The following is a 22688-nucleotide window of genomic DNA, read 5'->3' on the forward strand; positions in this document are numbered from 1 at the left end:
CCGTGTGCGCGGCGGGGCTTGCCCCTGTGGGGAGGGGGTCCCCCGGGCGGGACGGCGGCAGCCTCGGAGCAGGGCAGACACGGGCATTTTTCCACAGCGGCGGCGGCGTCTCCTCGCAGCTTCCCTCTCACTCCCGCCGCCGGCCCCGCCGCCGCCCGGCAGGTGTCAGTGTGGGCCGCAGGGCCGGGCGGGAGGAGCGCGGAGGGGAGGGGAGGAAGCGCCGCCGCTCCGCCTCCTCCTCCCCCGCCGGCGGCCCCCGCGCCCGTCCGCCGGAGCCAGACTCGCTGCAGACAGGCGGCAGCCAGCGGAGCGGGCAGGGCGGGGGGGGAGGAGAGGGAGAAGGAGGAGGAGAGGCTGGGGATGAGTTGGAGGCAAGCACAGCCTCAGCGCAAGGGGGAGAGGCTGCCGGAGACAGGCAGGGGTAGGCGGCGAGGCGCCCCGTCCGTTCCGGAGGAGGCCAGCCCGGCGCTGGGGCGAGCGGCGGGGGCCGGGGGGAGGTGAGTGCGTTGCGGGGACGGGGAAGGGAGAAGGGGGGGTCGTCGCGGCGGAAAGTGACGGGGAAAGTGCGGGGAGGCCCGAGTTGAATGTCTGGGAGCGTGTGAGGGACGAGGCGGCGGCTGCCGAGGGACTCCACCGGCGTCCGGCTTCCCAGACCCGGGGCCGGGCTGAGCGCGTCCCTTCCCGGGGGCACCTGAGGGGGCAGGTGGGAGGTGAACGCCGAGTCTGCTGCCAGAGGGGGTGTCGAGCAGCGGTGACAGGTAGCGCCGTTAGCAGGGGGCGGCCTGGGCCCCGGGGAACCCCCACCGCCTCCCTGCCGCGCAGCGTGGCCGGGGAAGAAGCCGGAGCGGCGGCGCGGAGGTCCCCCCGCTCCGGGGCTCCGCAAGGGGAGGCGGAGGCGCGCAGGGCTGGGGAGCCGCGCGGCGGGCAGGGTGCCGGGGAACAGGGAGTGTACGGCACGTCCTCTCCGGCTGCTCCGGGGTAAAGACTTCAGCCCCGGCTGGACGCGTTCGCTTCGCCTTAGGACTGATGTCACCCAGCAGTGCCCGGTTACCGTGTCCTGCCCGTCCTAACGGGGAGCGATGTCTCTGCAGCGGCGTGCGAGCAGGCAACTTTTGCAGGAAAGAAAAGCAGCAATGTGGCTCTCAAGTGACCTATATTTAATAAAGTAGTTTTTTTTTCTTCCTTTTTTTTTTTTTTTAATTTTTTTTTTTCCTTAAAGGAAAGTTTATTAGCAGAAGTCTAGCTGTGCCTATTTGACGGCTGCCTGCCTGTCTTGAATCTGTGTGTCCCGAATTTCTGAATGGTGTGCCAGGTTTTCCATCATGTAGGTGGGTAGGTAGTTACGATTTGATGCTCGCTAGAAGAGGCAAGCACACCGTTGTGTGTAGGTTGAAGCTCGCTAAAGAATAAACAGGAAACGGGGGAAAAAAAAAGGGCAAAAGTAACTTCTAGTTTATCAGGAGGTCTGAACACCTAGAGTGATAAAATGTTTCAGTGGGACTTAATTGTTCAGAACCTTCTCTGAAGGACAAATGACGTCTGTGCAAGAGGACAGAAATCTGTTCAGTAAGTGTATATGGTACTAGCAATAGTGGCTGGCGTTATGAAAGTTTATTGCTCTACAACGTGGGTATCCTCTTGTGATGGAAAACTCCTTTGATTTGGCTGTTCTTACCAAAAATTCCCACTTGCATTACAGTGTGTGTGAACTGGAAAGTTGCACAACATAATGTGGAGAGTGAAGTGTATGCAGCATCTTTCATCTAAGGCTAGCCAAAAAGGGAGAGAGTTTTTGCCAGTAAGAAAGCCCGAGAGGCAATTACTGGTAGGCATAGATGAGGTAAGAACATAGATGCTGCCTAAGTACGGTAATGTGCCTTTCTGGAAAGCACCTTTTGGTTTTCATCCTTCAACCCCTGAGTATGTTGGTGAGACAAAACTTTTATTCTGCCTTCCAGTTTCATTTCTAGGATAACATTTTGGGAAGGCTGCTCTTTGCAGCCATCCGGAGTTGTGCCAGTACCAGACGATGGAGTAGAACTGAATAACTGTGCGTGTGGTGCACACGTGCGTCCTTCCACTAATGAGAATATAAATGTTATGGCTTTGTGGCTGTAAAGAAAAGGGGAAGTTTTTGCTGGAAAATCAGTGCAGTGGTGGAGAGCAGTCTAATCAGCATTCTCTTGCCCACATTAACTGAAACAGCAATGGTGCTCTGAGCAGCTATATCTGCACTGGTGTTGTAGCACCAGGTGTTAAGTTACTGTGATACATAAAGCGACCGGCGTGAGGAGAACTTAAATTGGAATGCATTAACTGTATGCAGTTATGTATAGAAGTTAAAATCACATCTCTTTATCTAATCTGTGTTTATAGCAGCATACTTAATTCCAGCTCTTAGGTATGCGGAGATCGTTGTTGCGTACTCATAAGGCATATCAGTATTCTCCAGTAAATTCAGATGCCTGTGTGGGCCTAAATGATGATAAATGTGTAATGCAGAAGGAGTTAACAATGTGAGACAGTAGATTTCAGGCCATTGGTTTATGTTAATTGAAACATTACGGCACTAGGCAGTGCCTGAGCGATGAAGTTTTAATTCAGTCTTCGGCTTCTCTGACTTGTTGTGTCAAAACTTGTGGAAGTTGAAAAGAATTGGAATTCAGCATTGAGGCTCGGTTGTACTAAGTGTGGTGAGAATAAAACTGTCAAACTAGGAGATTAAGCTAACAATTTAGAACTAGCCTGTCCCTGTGTAATTTTTAAGTAGATAAAACACTGTTTTCTCTGCATAGGACATTAATGTGGGACTGGAAAAAATGAGTGAGTTTTCTTTGAGCTGAAGGTACCGTGTCTTTTGGTGGAGATGAGGGGGAGGAGTTTTCTTTCTTTCTGATTTTTCTTGACCAAAAATCAATTATGTTTTTTTCCACAGCTGCCCTGCAATACTCTCTCTAGTGGCTGGTACCCTTTTACCAAGAGCTAGTTGCATTTCAGTGATGCAGTCTAAAATAATTTGGAGTGCTTTCAGGGCATGATGTGCCAGAAAGAAGTGAATGATTATTGAAATGGTGGAGAGGTATCTTTAAAGTCATTTAAGTCAATGTAATCTCAGAGAGAAGTGATGTGTTAGGAAGTGGGTGCCTGCCCAACGGCTCTTGCATCAGCAGACACGGTCGTTGCGTTTCACTTGTGAGTGGTCTTGGAAAAGCTTTTTCCTCTTTGGTTTCTAATAGTTTAGAAGAGCTGCCTGCAAGTGTGTTGCCAGTTACGGAACACAAATACTTCTAGGAGTTTAGAGACGAATTTTTCTGCAGATTGGTTCTGTGGTAACCGTGAAATTCTTCAATGGCACCAAGCTAGTATCAGCTGCTCGTTCAAGGCACTGGTGCCAGAACAGTGGTGCATCAGTTGCTGGGAATCCAACCCTGTAGTGAAATGATTCATACATATACATTTTCTTTTCTCAGTTGATAGCTATTTTTAAGAAGAGCTGTCTTGCCTAGAAGGTTGCTATCTAAGCAAAGGCAGCCTAGATAGCTAAAAATTTCTTTCCCACCAAATATAATCTTATTTTTGCCAGACTTCTGAAATGTACACTAAAACATGTAAATTGAGTTGATTTTAATTGATTCTTGCTGAGTCTCTGGTGCTAATTGGTCATTATAAAGGGATTGTGGCATTTTGGAGCTGCTGTCAGGAAGTCAGCATTTTTTTGCACAAAATGAGATGATGAGTTTGGAGTCAATGTCGATTTGAAGCAACTTCTAATAATAATGGATAGCGATAACTGCATGAGGAAAAACACTTTCCTGTGAGTGTGGAAGAGCACTGGAGCAAGGTGCCCAGAGAGGTTGTGGAGTCTCCTCCTCTGGAGAGACTAAAAATCGGCCTGGACACATTCCTGTGCGACCTGCTGTGGGTGACCCTGCTTTAGCAGGGGGGTTGGGCTAGATGATATCCAGGGCTCCCTTCCAACCCCCCACCATTCCCTCCCAACCCCCCACCATTCCCTCCCAACCCCCCACCATTCCCTCCCAACCCCCCACCATTCCCTCCCAACCCCCACCATTCTGTGATTACCTGATATCTAAATGGTATCAGGCACAACTTCTTGACATGAATAGGACTCTCTAGGTGTTGCAGTCTCACAACAAAATAATGACACTTTTACCCACTGTACTTTGTGCGCTGCACAGGCAGAATATTCCAGTGAAAGAAAGCTATTGAGCTGTTTTGTTTGTTTGTTTCCATTGTGTCATTCTGAATTTGTGTTTGAAAGAGAAATATAAGATCTTTATTTTAGAGAAGAGTTATTTGCTTACTTCTGAGACGGTCACTTGAGTAACTGTAAGGGGACTACAGCCAAAGGAATGCTTGCAGGTGAATGAGACCGATCACAACATTACAGGGTGGTCTGTATTGCATGCTGGCAAAATGTCTCTGTATTCATCATTGCTATTTATTTAATACATGCATCTCAGTAGCATGTGCCTTGATTTAGCATATTTGGACTATGCTAAATGCAGATGCATTTCACTAAACACTCTTTCTTCTTGTCTAGTTAAGCAGTGGAAAATTGCAAGTGCCCGTATCGCCATTCGTTATCACTCAGTGTAGTAATGGGTAAATTTAATCTTCCTGATTAAGATTATTTTGGTCACAAGAGAGAAGGGAATGAGAATGAATCGTTTTCTTGATGCTGTGCTGTGTCTGTGGTGTTCGTATCTGCCTTTCTGTTCTCTAAACTCCAGCTAGAGACAGCATTCTGACCTGTTTTTTCTTTTTTTTTTGAACTGTGTTGGGAGGATCTTGCTCTACATCAAACTTTCCTTTCAGATAAGAGACAGAAATGAAGAACAATTTACATGCAATTTCTCTTCTTATTCCCAGTGGAGAGCTTTCCTAGGTTTGAAGTAAGTTTTCTTTGTGCCAAATGGTTGACTTTTCTAGAATAAAAACCTCTCCAGAGTATACAGAAAGTCCTTTGGTTAATATATTGGCATTCCCAGAACCCACTAAAACTTAGGCAGGTTGCCAGACACCACTTAATGAGGATGCCGAGTGTCTGGCACGAATCTGCATGAAAACCAGCAGAGAAGCTGGGGGTGGAAGTGCGTGTGGTGGGGAGAGGGCTGGGAAGGTGACACATCCGCACCCATAATTTATTTTTAATGCCTGCATTTTGCAAAGAAGCTGCTCAGAAACCCTTGCCACTGGGTTTGGAAAACTCCTTGAGCACGGCGTCTGGGCGCTCCAGATTGAGGTTCTTGTAGAAGTAGTTTCGTTACGCAAGTCATGTATGAGTTGAGGTGGGTTAGTTTTGGAGGAGAGCACCAAAAGAGGATGGGAAGTGATAGTGATTTTATGTTTTATTATCTGCTAAAGCCAAAAAGCATTTGAAAACGTTGTTAAGACAATTTAGGGGACAATGGAAGTCAGTGCTTGCCAGCACCAGCACAGAAAGGCTGTTAGAGTTACATGGCAGGGATAAATAAACTGCTGCTGCTAGAACGCTTATGCTCAGCCTCCACCTGTGCTGTGTGTCTCTGTGCTTAGGTTGTGCTACGTGTGAAGCAGAATTGCAGGCGTAATAGAGTCTCTGATGGTGGGATAACTGTTAGAAATATTAGTCATATGCCAAGCTGAGGCATTTTTCCATTAGAAGCAGAGTAGATTGTTCTGTGTTGAATCAGCTGCTTAGTATTTAAGGTTGAAACTGGTGGAGCAAATGTGGTTATGTTTTGAACTGAATGTTACTGCAGAAATGTAAAGTATGGACCTTTTCAGCATTTTCCCAGGCTTTTAGTCTCTCCCCTACCCGGCCAAAAAAGCATTAGTCCTATGCAGAGTAATTTATAAATAGACCTTTGGTTGGTAGGCGTGACTGAAAAGACTTCCCTTGTCCAAAGTAATTCCAATAGGAGTTTTCTGCACTTCACTGAATTTCATAGTATCATTCAGGGTTGGAAAGGACCACAAGGATCATCTAGTTCCAACCCCCCTGCCATGGGCAGGGACACCCCACACTAGATCAGGCTGGCCAGAGCCTCACCCAGCCTGGGCTTAAACACCTCCAGGGATGGGGCCTTGACCACCTCCCTGGACAACCCATTCCAGGGTTTCACCACTCTCATGGGGAAGAACCTCCTCCTCACCTCCAGCCTGAATCTCCCCACCTCCAGCTTCATTCCATTCCCCCTAGTCCTATCACTACCTGAGATCCTGAGAAGTCCTTCCCCAGCCTTCCTGTAGGCCCCCTTCAGATACTGGAAGGCCACAATTAGGTCACAATTTGGCAATGTGTGCCTGTTACTTGCTTTTCACTATCAGTTTCAGTTGTGTGTTTTACAGTTTGGGAGAATTATTCCTCCTGAGAAGGATTTTGCTCACTAGGATAGTGGCACGTACTTGCTGTGTATTTTTGTGTAGGACTGAATTGTAATCTGGATGCTCCTCTTCAAAGCCACTTTGGAGAGAGCCCTAAGCAACCTGATCTAGCTGGAGGTGTCCCTGCCTATGGCAGGGGGATTGGAACTAGGTGGTCTTTAAGATCCCTTCCAACCCAAACATTCTATGGTTCTATGAGATGAAAAATGAAAATATTAAAGTCATTGGACACTGATGCTGGTTGCAATGGTATTAAGGACAAATGTGTTTTGACAGTTGTATGGGGATCTTTGCAAAGTTTTCTTTGTGTTGACTGACTCCTGGCTATCTTTAGGAACAGGGAAAATAAGTGGTGAGAGAGTAGTGGGCATTGCACCCATGCGTGTTTAGGATTAGCTCTAAAAGGTAGGACAGTATCTCCTAGAAAAGATAAACTGCTCAAACTCTGCACATAGGATTGGAGCGGGTTGATGAAGTGTCTGTAGGAATTTCATGATGTTTCTGTCTTCTGGTGCTCTTGATTCGAGGGAGGTGATCCTCCCCCTCTACTCAGCCCTGGTGAGACCCCACCTGGAGTACTGTGTCCAGTTCTGGAGCCCCTATTACAAGAGGGATGTGGAGGTGCTGGAACGTGTCCAGAGAAGGGCCAGGAGGATGATCAGAGGGCTGGAGCACCTCTCCTATGAGGACAGACTGAAGGAGTTGGGGCTGTTCAGTCTGCAGAAGAGAAGGCTCCGAGGTGACCTCATTGTGGCCTTCCAGTATCTGAAGGGAGCCTACAGGAAGGCTGGGGAAGGACTTCTCAGGATGTCAGGTAGTGATAGGACTAGGGGGAATGGAATGAAGCTGGAGGTGGGGAGATTGAGGCTAGATGTGAGGAGGAGGTTCTTCACCATGAGAGTGGTGAAACCCTGGAATGTCCAGGGAGGTGGTTGGGGCCCCATCCCTGGAGGTGTTTAAGAGCAGGCTGGATGAGGCTCTGTCCAGCCTGATCTGGTGTGGGGTGTCCCTGCCCATGGCGGGGGGGTTGGAACTGTATGATCCTTGTGGTCCCTTCCAACCCTGACTGATACTATGATACTATGATTTCTTCTGTGCTAAACACTCTGATCCCCTTTTTCTTCAAAACTGATAATAAATCTACTCCTGAAGGAAAAAAAAGAAAAAGGTACTGAACTTGCTATTGCCTGGAAAAGACAAGTTGGGAGTTTTCAGAAAGTTGTGTGTTGGGTTGGTTTTTTGTTTGTTTGTTTTTAAATGTAATTTTGTTCCTGAGCTCTGAAACTGTCTGCAGGAGATGTGCAGGCCCTTAGGGAAGACGTGCTTTTGTGGTTGTGCGATAAATATATTGAGTCTTGAACAATTCTGTCACCACCTTTGACCACTGGATGTATTTAAGTCCTGATTTTGGAGGACAGCGCAAAACTCTTCTCAGAGTTTCTGTTAGAACAAATGCTCATGTGTAATAAAGTAAAATCTGGATTTTCTCTCCTGCATTGAGAGAAGACTCAAGCCCAGTGTTTTTCTTCTGGATAAACCCTGATTTTTTTCCTCAGAATTCTAAAATAAGGGTTGACTCATCTGCCTAGTATTATCCACCATATGCCAGGATAAGACTACTGTGCTTTGTCTTGAGTTTTCAGCATCCAGTACTCTGTTTTTCAACACCACTTCCACTACTTTTCTTGATTTCAAGGAAAAGATGTGATTCTTCTAAAAGTAACCTCTCTGGATTGTGTAAGTGAGCTATCATTTTGTTTTTTCATACCTGTAACCCACTTGTTCTCCATTTCATAGAGGGAAAGGAGGGGGCAGTCTGTGACTGAGAGATGAGGCAATCAGCCTTCTTCCACTGAGACTTTCATGGAGCTTTTTCTTGTGTGTTAATTAAGAGTGATCCATTATTACTTTGGACCTGTAAACCCTTTAAACATATCATTAGGTGTTAATGACACATGAAGCAAGAATTAATATGAATTTGGTAGTCCTATGTCTAGTAGGGGTGTACTATATGTAGTTGCCTAAATGGAGCAGTGTTTCTTAAACTGCTGGGTATAAATGGTATTGCTTCATCTGCTGCTTTTGCTTAACCAGTAGTTGTTGAGTCAAGTGATGCTAATTCATAGAGTGTATTCCAAGCTGGGTTCTGGAGAGCTTCACCTGGACATTTGCTTGGGGTTTTTCATAAGACAGAATTGAGTTGCCTGGCTTCTGCCCTATGGGGCAGAGTTGAGTAGCACAGCAGAAGGTGTGGGAGAGAAGATGTGATGAACGCTTACAAATAACCTTACTTAATCTCCCTAGCTGTTGGGCCAGTGCCTTCTGTGAAATACCCAACTGGGGTATGTTCTTCTCTTAGAATTTCACTTTAGCAGGTGGCTGGTTTTGTAGGTTTTACGTAACTAGTGTTAATCAAAACTAAGGGGAAGGTTTGTAAAAATAAGTCCAGGTGACATTCAGTGCTCCTAAATTAAAGGTGGTGGTACCTAGATAGACAAAAGTTAGACCAGCACTGACCAATAGCTTCTGTTGGCCAGTGCAGTCCAAGTATAGATGGTCCATGTTACAGGATGTTTGTGTTGACTGTAGTTCCTCACCAAACTTGTGTGGAAATGGAGAGAAGTATCTGTGACTGTTTCCAGCATAGATGGATTTTTTGTTTGTGGACCTTAAACATTGCTCTTAGTGTTTTAATAACCTCCCTAGCAGGCATGTTTCAGATGAATTTTTGGCAGGTACCCCATTTTCACTTAAATTGTCTTAACTGATGAGTTAACTGATGAATTGTTCAGTAGCTCACATGGTGCTCTGCCCTTCAGCTGAGCAGGCTAGTTTGGGGGTTCAGTATCACTAAGGTTGGAAGAGACCTCAAAGATCATCAAGTCCAACCTGTCACCACAGACCTCATGACTAGAGTAGGGAGGACACTACTGCCCACTGCAGGCTTGAACTCACAACCTTCCCATTAAGGGTCTTATGCACTACCAACTGAGCCACATCTTGTTGGGTAGCCTAATGTGTGATCCATCTATCCAGTCAAATCAACTTCCATGATCATAGAGTCATTTAGCCTGGAAGACACCTTTAAGATCATTGAGACCAACCATTAACCCAACTCTACCAAGTCTGCTGTTAAACCATGCTCCTCAGCATCACATCTACACATCTTTTAATTACCTTCAGGGATGATGATGGTTCAACTACTTTCCTGGGCAGCCTGTTCCAGTGAATTCACCATTCTGATGTTGAGTACAGGTACTCTTTGGTGCCTACTTTCACATAGCTTAGAATAATAAAACATTTTTTGAAAAGCTACCATCTGTTGGTGAAGAGAAATACTGCCAATGTTTGTCAAATGTGTGCTTTATCTGACCTGTTCTGCACAGCACCTTATGGCAAAGCTTTCTCATCAAAGCATTTTACAAGTATCTGTAGCCTCATGGTCCTTTATTAGATTGATAACAACAGTGGTATCACTTTTTAATGTGGGGATTATTGTAGCAAAGATTAGGGAGATAAACATCTCTTTGGTTGCAAGAGAAAGTCACCTGCAGTGGGTACAGAGAAAAGGATTCGAGCTCAAGGCTGTAGGAGCAAATCACTGGTCCATTCTAACGATCCTTACAGCCTTTTGATGAGAAACTGGAATAAGGTAAAGTTTCTATAGCAGAAAGCTCCAATAATCAGTGTAGATCAGTCTCATTTTCTTCATGGGTGGTGGCTGTATAAGTAGTAGATTTGAGGAAAAGTGCTGGGGTGTTAGTGCTGATAATGCACAGGATTGAGTTAAGAAGCGTTTGGTTCATCATTCTTCACGCTGCTCTGGTGAGACTTCACCTGGAGTACTGCATCCAGTTCTGGAGCTCTCAATACGGGAAGCTTGTGGACCTGATGGAGCAGGTCTGGAGGATGGCCATGAAAATGATCAGGTGGCTGGGGTACCTCTGCTTTGAGGACAGGCTGAAGGAGCTGAGGTTGTTCAGCCTGGAGAAGAGAAGGCTCAGAGGAAACCTAGTAATGACCTTCCAGTACCTGAAGGGAGCCTGCAGGAAGGCTGGAAAGAGACTGTTTACAAAGGCCTGCATTGACAGGACAAGGTCCAGTGATTGGAAATTAGAGAAGAGCAGATTTAGATTGGATGTTAGGAACAAATTCTTTTACCATGAAGGTAGTGGAGCACTTGGAACAGGTTGCCCAAGGAGGTAGTTGCAGCCCCGTCCCTGGACATATTCAAGGTGAGGCTCGACAGGGCTCTGGGCAACCTGATCTAGTTGAGGATGCCCCTGCTGAGGGGGTTGGACTAGATAGCCCTTGGAGGTCCCTTCCAACCCAAAGCAATCTGTGATTCTTTTTAATCTTTTTTGAAGTTACCCACAAACACAGCAAAACAAGAGGAATTAAAGGAAAAAGAGAGGAAGAAGAGGGCCTCCATGGGTTGTAGAGTGGGAGTTCGATGTGTAAGATATTCTGAAAGTGTCTTTTGAAACTATGAGTTCTCTCCTCAGTTGAATATGCAACCAGCAGCAGTCTGTCATTTCCCACTCCCTGTTTTCCCCTGGGTATTGTTAGAGGTTGGAGATAAAAGCCTTTAATCATGTCTACATGGAGACACCAAAGCAAATCACTTGAAGTGTCAAGTCGAGATGTATATGTTAAAGTATGTTCAAGTTGCCTGTGAATGCTGTGTTGAATATAGAACAGCCTTGTATATTTAGCTTGAATCGATCAGAGGTCATTTGACATCTGAAGGAGAACATCATTCAGAACATAAGTTAAATTACAGTGATCTAAACCCATCTGTGCATGAATGAGAGCCTCTTGACATAGATGTTTACCCGGCTTTAACTTCAGCATTTTATACTCCGCTTGATTTTTTTTTATCTCAGCTTTCCTCCGTGTTGCTTGTTATTGATCAATTTTCTGCTATTAAGAGGCATCCAAAATGGAGCTAATTGCAAACTTTCAATTGAACCTAATTTAGTCAGAAAATGGCAGTTCACTGAACTTGGGATGTTGCAAGGCAAATATTTTAGATTTGACAGACAGTCACTGAAAGCAAAGTAAGATGGCATCTCTCTCTGATTCCTGGTGAGCTCTGTTTTGGGCAGAGGTCTGATGATCTCAGGGCACTCAGCATGGAGCTGAACTGCCAAGGATCCTGTTTTGGGACCAGGGAATCTGTGTTTCTCAGAACCTGGGGGTTTCTTGAACAGCCTGCATGAGAAATCTGCTACAAAGTCAAGGACTGAGGAAATCCCTGTGGACCCTCCTCAGATTTGCAGACCCGTACTCATCTTCTGTAGCTGTATATTGGAACTGTCAGTCCTCTAAGGAGTAAAACTAGGAAAAAATCTGTTCTGTTTGACAGTTGTAAAACTGAAGCCTTCTATTGGTAGGTAATTAGGAGATTTTTGGAGTTTGTCTGCTTTGAGGCAAATTAATAATACTGGAAAATAGCTTGCAGCCCAGAAACTGGCTACATCTGAGTTATGTTTCATTATGCTTTCGTGGATGTCAGTTAATATCTCTCTTCCTTTTCAGTCTGGAGCTGATCTGAGGAAGTATCTTGGGAGAACCACAGTCTCTGTGGCCTAAATGCTTTAATTTACCCTTTGTCACACTTGCCATAACCACATAGGTCTGCAAGTTGCACTTCCCAGTGTCTTACCTAGGAAGACTTCTGTTTTGTTCTCATGCCCTCAGATGGGTATCAGTTACGGTGTGTGTGTGGCCACTGTGATACTGTGATAAAGGAAAGGATATCCTGAGGCTAATGTTCTAACAGGTGAAGTGTATACTCTTCAGAGTTCTGAGAAAGAAGGAAGATAGAGGTCACCTTTTTTGTTTGAGTCCAGCTGAACTTGTCTGTCAGAGGGACAGCTGAGTTTCAGAGAAGAATCACAGAATCATTAAGATTGGGAAAGACCTTTAAGATCATTGAGTCTAACCATAACTCGGCTACCGTGACCACTAAACTGGATCCTGAAGCACCACATCTACACGATACCTGGAACACCTCCAGGAGTAGTGACTCTTCCACCTCCCTGGGCAGCCTGTTCCAATGTCTCACCACTCTTGCAGTAAAAAAATTTTTCCTAATAGCTAATCTAAACCTTCCCAGGCACAGTCTAAGGCCATTTCTTCTCGCCCTATCACTGGTTACTTGGGAGAACAGACCAACACTCACCTCATTCCATCCTCCTTTCAGGTAGTTGCAGAGCCCATAGCTAGAAATTCTGTCCTATCTACACCCATTTGTAAGTGACCCTTAGGAAACTGAGACATTGTGGTCATTGCTGTTGAGGTGCATGATGTGAGATGGAGGTAGAAGTTTTATTATGTCTCTAAAGAGGAAAAGGGTTCCCTTGTCTCTTTATAGACACGATTTCAGGTTTGTTGTATTCTCCCTTTAAGAAAAACTGGCCTCACTCCAACCTCCTTTCAGGTTGTTGCAGAGCCCATAGCAGGAAAGTCTGTCCTACCTAGACCCATTTGTAAGTGACCCTTAGCAAACTGAGAGTTCATGGTCATTCCTATTGAGGTCCATGATGAGAGGTTTCATTATTTCTCTAAAGAGAAAAAAAGATACCCTTGTCTCTTTCTAAACATGCTATTTTTAAAAGATGATTCAAGGATTATTGTATTCTTCCTTTAAAAAAACAACAACCTTTCTGTTAGACCAGAATATAAAAGCCTCACTGAAAGCTGTGAAGGAAAATTTGGGAGTGACTGATTTCTCTACACTGAAATTCTGGTGTGGTTGAAGACAGTGAAAGCAGAAATGTCCCTTTAGAAAATGAGGAGACAAATGAGTTATGTATGTTAGCTGCTGTACATTTAGCTGATGCTTCCAAGATGTTTGCATACTTGTTAAGTTTATGGCCACTGCAGTAGAGGCAGATAAAATTTAGCAGCTCTGAGCATCTCCCTGACTCATGAATGTGCAGAAGTCCTCACATATTGCTGAGGTTGGTGAGTTGATTTGGTTTGGAAGTTGAAAAGTTTTGTCCCAGAGTCTCAAAGATCTGTTTTTCTGGATTTAGATAATATAGCAGATATAAGAGATGAGGCTGGGGTCAGAGTGGCTGGAGAGCAGCCAGGCAGAGAGGGACCTGGGGGTACTGGTCGATGGCAGGCTGAACTGGGGGTACTGGCCCAGACAGCCACGAGGGCCAATGGCATCCTGGCCTGCATCAGGAACAGTGTGGCCAGCAGGAGCAGGGAGGTCATTCTGCCCCTGTACACTGCACTGCTTAGGCCACACCTCGAGTCCTGTGTCCAGTTCTGGGCCCCTCAGTTTAGGAAGGAGGTTGACTTGCTGGAACGAGTCCAGAGAAGGGCAATGAAGTTGGTGAGGGGTTTGGAACACAAGCCCTATGAGGAAAGACTGAGGGAGCTGGGGTTGCTCAGCCTGGAGAAGAGGAGACTCAGGAGTGACCTTATCACTCTCTACAACTACCTGAAGGGAGGTTGTAGACAGGCTGATGATGGTCTCTTCTCCCAGGCAGCCAGCACCAGAACAAGAGGACACAGTCTTAAGCTGCACCAGGGGAGGTTCAGGTTGGATGTTAGGAAGAAGTTCTATACAGAGAGAGTGATTGCCCATTGGAATGGGCTGCCCAGGGAGGTGGTGGAGTCGCCGTCATTGGAGGTGTTCAGGAGGAGACTTGCTGGGGTGCTTGGTGCCATGGGTTAGCTGTTTGGGTGGGTTGGATTGGTTGATGGGTTGGATGTGATGATCTTGAAGGTCTCTTCCAACCTGGTTTGGTTTATTCTATTCTAAAATATTCAATAAGTCAGATTCCTGATAGCTTGGCTTTTACTTGTGCATGAAAAAGAAGAGTAAAATTCTTACAGGATGGACAGTCTCTTTTCACAGGGTAATAATGTCAGAATAACGTTTCTATCTTGTTTATGACCTTGGTATTTCAATTATGCCTTGGTCCCCTCCTGTGCTTGAGATGTTCTCAGGTGACGATCACACCTATCAAGAAATAAATGCTACCAAATCCTGTTCTCTTAAATGCTAAGAAGTTGTGTTCTGTCTCCCACATATTTCTGCTCATTTTCTAGTCGCTCCTGTAGCTAGACCTCTCTCTCTCTTTTGGTAACCCTTTAGCCTACAAATGTTTGAGAGATGTCATGCATCTGTAATGTCTAAATGGCATCCTCTTTTTTTCCTTTCCCCTTCAACCCCAATCAAGAAATTCCAGATGGAAGCTCTTTGCTGTCAGTAACAGCTGCACAACAGATAATTTTTTGCGTCCTCAGAGCTGTAGTAGCAGCAGCTCCATGTATGTAGTTGCAATACACGTTTACATGAAGGACCTTCTAGTCTTTAAGTTTCCTTAAGGCTCTTCTCATGCTTGATACAGCATTTTGCCCTATTTTCTGTTCCTGGCTCAAAGTAGCTTCTTTCAACAGAAAGAAGATACTCTGTTGTCAACTTGATTTTAGGAGGTCTGAGTATTTCAAGAGTCCTGTGTTGTGATTCAAAAACTGCTCCCTTCTTTCATCTCTAAGGTTTATAATAAGGTGTCAGCAATGATCTAGTCCATCTGGGAGCTTGCATCAATGCTTGGGAGAGCCATATGTGTCTGCCTCAAACAAGGCTATAGAAAAGTGTTCCACTAGCAACCAAGATGTCATCCATCTGCTAGACAATCCTGTAGCTAGTTAGCTTAATGATGTATTTATTTGACTAGATGTTTCTGCATAGCAGACTCCAGCTTTCCTCCCCGCTCAAATTAATACCAAAACCTCCCTGCTCTGGAGAAGAAAACCTGCCTGTTCCGGAGAGTGTCAGGAACTCTGTGGCTTGATGGGTGTGATCTATTATCTACTTCAGGATGTTGCACTCCCAAATTCTGAGTGAGCACATTGGTAGGAGATGGCTCCAGCCTCCTTGTGCAGGGAGCTCATGCAGAGCAGGTGTCTGGGTGGCAGAGGGATCAGCAGGCTAGGCATAAGACCTGGGTGACCTTAGATGCATGTAGAAATCCAATCATGCTGCTACTACTTTAGAGTATTATTTTAGCACACAGAGCTGTGTGAGGATTTCCTCCTGCAGCAGTCAGAGCTGGAATGGTCATAGTAAACATTTTACACAGCTACACAGAATAAACCAGGTGATTATTGCTCTCAGTGACTCCCAACAGAAATGTTCATTCAAGATGAAGGGATTCCCAGTCTTCAACATAGATGTTCTAGATTTTAGAAAGAAATTCTTTACAGTGAGGGTGGTGAGATACTGCAACAGGTTGCCCAGGGAAGTTGTGGATGCCTCCTCCCTGGTGGTGTTCAAGGCCAAGTTGGATGAGACCTTGAGCAGCCTGGTCTAGTGAAAGGTGTCCCTGCCATTGGCAGAGGGGTTGGAATGAGATGATCTTTAAGGTCCTTTCCAACCCAAACCATTCTGTGGTTCTCCGATGGCCCTGCATAGTCAGAGCTCCATGAATTAGGGTGGAATTATGTTGTGGGGAGAGAAGCACTGTGAACTTTAGCTCTTGTTTGTTCTCACTGTGGTAAAACAGCACACTGGGATGGACTTCCATCACTATTTTTTTTCTAGCCACTCTTTGCCTTTTGTTTTTGTCCCGAAGAGGCTAAGGCACTTGCAAATTTGATGCAGATTTCTAGTCTGTATTTGAATGAGAGTTGAGAAGGAACAAAACAGCAGGAGAAGTGTAGATCTGGGTGAAAAGAGTGGTTTATGTTAATGGCAGTTATATTAACCTGAGTTGAGGCAATCTGGTGAATTAAATGTGGAAAATTGCTTCTGTGTGTTCAGACCAACCACTGTAGAGTGGCTTCGTCAGTAAATGTGGTTGAGAAATAGATCCTAAATAAGGTACAGAAACAAAATGTCCTTGGTTGACACTAGAGGCCTCTCTTACAGGTGTAAAACATGCTTTTCTTGTGGGTTTAGAAACAGCTCTAAGCTGAAAAAGTAGGTGAGAGTAAAATCAGGACAATTCCATGGAGGACTGTGGAGTTGTGCAGGCAAAATAGAGATTGAAGAGGTGAGCTGTACTCTTGCTTCATCTTCTAACAGTACAGAGGGGATTGTAGAATAATTCACATCAGAAGGGACCTTCTGGAGTTCATCTAGGCCAACCTGCCGTAATAGAAATAAGTCTCTTCTGAAGAAATGCTCTTCAGTCTAGAGATTTGGTATTTAGATCTTAATTTTCAGATTTTTTCTCCCCCTCATGTATTTTGAATTGCTTGTGTTTGGGCAGAACTGCAGTAAAGGACAAGTGGGAGAAAATGAAAGTGTGAAAAGGGATGTGAGCCAGCAATGGGCACTTGCAACCCAGAAGGCAAACTCTATCCTGGGCTGCATCAACAGAAACATGGCCAGCAGATTGAGGGAGATGATTCTGCCACTCTGCTCTGGTGGGATCTCACCTGGAATTCTGCATCCAGCTCTGGAGTCCTCAGCACAAGAAACACATGGAACTGCTGGAGCAGGTCCAGAGGAGGCCACAAAGATCATCAGTGGGCTGAAGCACCTCTCCTACAAAAACAGGTTGGGAGAGTTGGGGCTGTTCAGCCTGGAGAAGAGAAGGCTCCAGGGAGACCTTGTAGCTGCATTTCAGTATCAGGAAGGCTGGGGAGGGACTGTTTAGAAGGGTTTGTAGCCATAGGATGAGAGGCAATGGTTTTGAACTGAAGCAGAGCAGGTTTAGGTTGGACATAAAGAGGAGGGTCTTCACAATGAGGGTGGTGAAACATTGGCGCTGGTTGCCCTGAGATGTGGAGGTCCCATCCCTGGAGACATTCAGGGTCAAACCTGATGGACCCCTGAGCAATCTGATCTAGTTAAAGATGTGCCTGCTCACTGCATGGTGGGTAGACAAGATGGCTTTCCAGGATCCCTTCCAACTTGCTCCATTCTATGATTCAAAAAGGACATCTTTAAAGATTCTGAATACCAAAAAAGAGCAAAGTTGATACAAACTCTTGTTGCAGGTGGGGAGAGAATTTGTCTCATGAGTAGCTGGAAGCTGTTGCATGTGTTTAATAACACCTTTATTTTCTTGAGATGTTATCTTCTAAATGTCTGGATAATTAGTGAAGAATCTGGCAGTTTGTGCTTGGGAAGGGAAACAGCTGACAGTTCTTCACCTGTAGGAACATACATAGTTTGATTTTTTACTCCTTTTGACAGAGGGCTATCATCTATGGCTACATAAAGCCACCTTATCAAAACAAAGAAGTCCTATCATAGTATCAGTCAGGGTTGGAAGGGACCACAAGGATCATCTAGTTCCAACCCCCCTGCCATGGGCAGGGACACCCCACACTAGATCAGGCTGGCCAGAACCTCATCCAGCCTGCTCTTAAACACCTTCAGGGACGGGGCCTCAACCACCTCCCTGGACAACCCATTCCAGGGTTTCACCACTCTCATGGGGAAGAACCTCCTTCTCACATCTAGCCTGAATCTCCCCACCTCCAGCTTCATTCCATTCCCCCTAGTCCTATCACTACCTGAGATCCTGAGAAGTCTTTCCCCAGCCTTCCTGTAGGCCCCCTTCCTCTTGGATGGGTCTTTATATTTGGATGTTTGAAACAGGTTGGGGGAAAGAAAGGGATATACTTGATACTGCTTGCTTTTGGAAAGTCCTTATGTGTGATGCTGAGTGGTTTGTGTTCAGCACTATTTTGTGTTACAGTCTTTATGCTACTTAAGAGAAAAAGGCTTAGAAAATAAGTGGTGAAGAAGAGTGTCTGACTTTATTTTTTTGTCTTGCCTTGAAAGTTTCTTCTGTGAGCCTGAATATGTGATAAGCTCAAATGCTGTAAGGACTAACAGGCTTATTTTAATAGTGCTCATCAGAGGCTAGACCTTGAAGACACAATTAAGGATGGCCATAATGTCTGACTTCAGTGATGGTGAGCAACTTACAGTGAGTTAGCACATCAAAGCTTGACCCACTGGAAATGGGAGATGGTATGAAAACACTTTGTTTTAAAGCATTTTCTATTTAGGTCTGTGCAAGCTATTATCCACCTTTTTAATTTCTCTTCAGCTGTCTGACTGCTGACACAACCTTCCCCCCCTCCCTCCCCCCCTAGTTTAGGATTTTACATATCAAAATAAATTACATGCTGCAGGGTGCATTTGTTTTGTGAATGTCACTTCTCCAGTCAAAACCTCGGATGCTGCTGGATAAACAAGTCATGTTGTAATTAGGTATGTCTGTTTTCACCCAAACTGTGGGAGACTGTAAACCCATCACATTAATTAGGATTTGATTCAAGTGGCATGAGTATCATTGTGCAGTCTCTTCTGCTCTGCTTTTGTGCCTTGTCTTCGTTTAAAGAGCGGGCAGATAGAATTTCACTCCCAAAGGAAGCAAAATAAAGACACTCTCGTTGAATTGGAGAGAAATACAGAATTATATTAAAAAATGTACAGGACAATACAGAACACATGAATCCTAACACCTGAGACACAGATAGGACACATGAAAAGCCCCCAAAACCTTCCCGCAACCAAACTAAACCACAAGCTCCAGTACTTCTTTTCTGCCCCCTGCCATTGTCTCCTTCCCATTAGATCTAAACAGGCCTAATACACCCAGTTTTGGGCTTCTGTGTCCAGTTTTGGGCTCCCCAGTTCAAAAGAGACAAAGACCTGCTGGAGGGAATCCAGTGGAGAGCCATGAGGATGATTAGGGGACTTTAGCATCTCCCGTATCAAGAGAGACTGAGAAACCTGGGGCTGTTTAGTCTTGAGAAGACTGAGAGGGGATCTGATCAATATCTACCAATATCTGAAGGATGGGTGTCAAGTGGTGGAGGCCAATCTCTTTTTGGTGGTGTGCAATAGTAAGACAAAGAACATCAGGTACCTTCCAGTATCTGAAGGGGGCCTACAGGAAGGACTTCTCAGGATCTCAGGTAGTGATAGGACTAGGGGGAATGGGATGAAGCTGGAGGTGGGGAGATTCAGGCTGGATGTGAGGAGGAGGTTCTTCCCCATGAGAGTGGTGAAACCCTGGAATGGGTTGTCCAGGGAGGTGGTCGAGGCCCCGTCCCTGGAGGTGTTTAAGAGCAGGCTGGACGAGGCTCTGTCCAGCTTGATCTAGTGTAGGGTGTCCCTGCCTATGGCAGGGGGGTTGGAACTAGATGATCCTTGTGGTCCCTTCCAACCCTGAATGATACTATGATAACATAGGTTTCACCTCAACACGAGGAGAAACTTATTTACAGTGAGGGTGACGGAGGACTGGGACAGGCTGCCCAGAGAGGTTGGGGAGTCTCTTTCTCTGGGCACATTCAAAACCTTTCTGGATGCATTCCTGTGGAGACTACCCTAGGTGATCCTGCTTTGGCATGGGGTTTGGACCCAGTGATCTCTGGATGTCTCTTCCAACCTCTAATGTACTGTGATACTGTGAAATTGTATAGGAAAAATTAGTCAGGCCTCTGAAGGCCACAAGCAGGCCTGCTTCCCCATCTTACCAGATAGGGACTCCCTCTGGAGAGCTGAAAGGAGGGAGAAAAGAGACCAAGTTGGCCTTGCTGCCATCTTATAAAGAGATAGCAGAATGTGGTGGGTTGAAATTGCCCCCAATATAAAATTGCGAGACCAGCTCAGTTGGAAAGCAAACAAAGCTATATTTGCAAGCAATACTACAGTCTAGAAATCTGAAATGCAGTGAATATGTACAAAATACACAAAATTTATGTGTTTACAATTTATAAACAACACAAGAATCTCCCTAGACAAAGAATCTCCCTCGACAAAGAATCTCCCTAGACAAAACCAGGAGGTGACGAACAGCTTCACCCTCTCCCCCTGTGGGACAGGGGAAAAAGGAAGAAAATCAGAGAGTAGCTTGTTAGTACTTAGCCACAAGAAGAATGCAGCCAAGGTCAGCAACAGCCAAGCAAAAGCAGCAGCTAGTATCAGCTAGAGTGAGGAAGCCACAAAGAGAGACAGAGTTTATACAGCTAACTTCATGGGATTATTTAGACTTTGTCATTATTTTCCCTTTACATCCAATGGTCATTTATTTGCATTCTACCACTTTCTACTCAGTCTGTGGAAAATTTTCCTACCACACAGAATTTTGGGATTGAATAACAAAATTAGAATTCCCTGAATCCACCTCTTGGACCACCTAGCCCCTGGACAACTTTCTGTCTCTATGGTTAAGACTTCCAGTGATGGTTAAGACTTCCAGTGCTTAACCCCATGACAGCCTGTGTGCCCTTTGAAGTATCACAGTATCACAGTATAACTTAGGTTGGAAAGGACCTCGAGGATCATTGAGTCCAACCTATCAACACAGACCCCATGACTAGACCATGGCACCAAGTGCCACGTCCAATCTCCTCTTGAACGCCTCCAGGATCGATGACTCCACCACCTCCCTGGGCAACCCGTTCCAATGATGAATGACTCGCTTGGTGAAGAACTTCCTCCTCACCTCGAGTCTAAACCTCCCCTGGTGCAGCTTGAGACTGTGTCCCCTTGTTCTGGTGCTGGTTGCCTGGGAGAAGAGGCCAACCCCTTCCCGGCTACAACCACCTTTCAGGTAGTTGTAGAGGGCAATGAGGTCACCCCTGAGCCTCCTCTTCTCCAGGCTAAACAATCCCAGCTCCCTCAGCCTCTCCTCATAGGGCTTGTGTTCAAGGCCTCTCCCCAGCCTTGTTGCCCTTCTCTGGACACGTTCAAGTGTCTCGATGTCCTTCTTAAACTGAGGGGCCCAGAACTGGACACAGGACTCAAGGTGTGGCCTAACCAAAGCAGAGTACAGGGGCACAATGACTTCCCTGCTCCTGCTGGCCACACTATTCCTAATGCAGGCCAGGATGCCATTGGCCCTCCTGGCCACCTGGGCACACTGCTGGCTCATATTCAGGTGGCTGTCAATCAGCACCCCCAGGTCCCTCTCTGTTTGGGAGCTCTCCAGCCACTCCGACCCCAGCCTGTAGCTCTGCATGGGATTGCTGTAGCCAAAGTGCAGCACTCGGCACTTGGACTTGTTGAATGCCATCCCATTGGACTCTGCCCAACTGTCCAGTCGGTCAAGGTCCCTCTGCAAGTGTTAGGGCAGAATTCAAATACTCATTTTGACTACCTCCAGATCAGATGGCAAATGCAATTTGGTGCTAGGCTTTTTCCTTTAGGTTATACCCCAACAATGTTCTGCTTCTATTCGAATTGTCTCAGAAGTGCTGTATGCAGCTGCAGAGTAAAGCATGTATCTCAGCAGAGGAAAGTGTTAGGGCAGAATTCAGATACTCATTTTGACTGCCTCCAGAAGTTAGATCAGATGGCAAATGCAATTTGGTGCTAGGCCTTTCCCTTTAGGTTTTACCCCAGCAATGTTTTCATTAGTTTCGATCAATCTCGAAATCAAGCGTTTGGCAAATGGGCCTGTGTCAAATGGGCCTGAAGAAAGCTGACCACAAAAATACACTTTTTGCATTCTTTTTAAATCAAGAACAATTCTTGAGCGGTTATTCATGATGATACTTACCTGAAAATGTTGGCTTATCTGCTAATGTTAAATTAAAAAGTTGTTATGTTTTTCATCTTATTTTTTTGGCAAATAGTACAAATTCAATGCCCACTGTAACTTAAAGCTGCTGATTAATATGGATAATGTAAAACTGCAACCTGCAGCAGCATTTCTATGCTTGTAATGCATGCAGACACATCAGCCAGCTTTAACAAGGCTATTCTTCTTGGTCTAGGACCTTTAAAATAAAGCCAGCCTATAGAAAATTTGAAATGGAAGTACAGGAGTATTTGAAATCCAGCATACACAGCAAAGACTTAAAGCAACCCCCAACATGAATTATATATTGCAGAGGCTTGTAATAATTTTACTCCAGAAAACTCTTTTTCTTCCCTGTGCCTGAGCAGCTGTGCCATCTGAGACATTTAAGGAAGGAACAAGACTCCAGTTCTTGTGTTATTTTACATGCTCCATACGTTATTTAATTAAACTGGCTAGTGGAGAGGACCATCTGCCACCCACATCCACCAAGATGACTTCTAGACCTTCTTATCACTTAATTTAATTTTCCTCTCTGCTGTTCAGACTATTTCTCTATATATTTCCACAAACTTGGGGAATCTTATCTTAGTAAGAGCTTCCTTGGTGCCAGGTCTGAATTTAACTTCATGAGTGTTCAAGTAGCCATCTTGAGTGGGTCACTTTTGGACTCTCTATAGGATGTAGTGCTTATGTCATCCTCCTAGCACAATAAACCTTGCTGAAGTGGTAGAAAAGTGCCAAACTTTGCTACCTGTTTGCCACCAACTTTGC

At 45.4% G+C, this 22688-nt stretch overlaps 1 protein-coding gene across 4 annotated transcripts in view; it reads left to right on the forward strand.

Moving 5' to 3' along the window:
• Nucleotides 1-321: 321 nt before the first annotated feature.
• The window catches only part of LDLRAD4 (low density lipoprotein receptor class A domain containing 4), a 390804-nt gene continuing 368437 nt past the window's right edge, over nucleotides 322-22688 (forward strand). For 2 of the 4 annotated variants that reach the window (XM_068147659.1, XM_068147657.1), the window contains exon 1: nucleotides 322-497. The gene's annotated coding sequence lies outside the window, so the exon portion shown is untranslated. Of the gene's footprint in view, nucleotides 498-1040; nucleotides 1166-22688 lie in introns of all 4 variants that reach the window. The other 2 variants (XM_068147658.1, XM_068147661.1) reach the window with 2 other exon arrangements.

Source organism: Melanerpes formicivorus, unplaced genomic scaffold, assembly GCF_026170545.1.
Source record: "Melanerpes formicivorus ecotype bairdi unplaced genomic scaffold, bMelFor1.0.p_v2 SCAF_15, whole genome shotgun sequence".
NCBI lineage: Eukaryota > Metazoa > Chordata > Aves > Piciformes > Picidae > Melanerpes > Melanerpes formicivorus.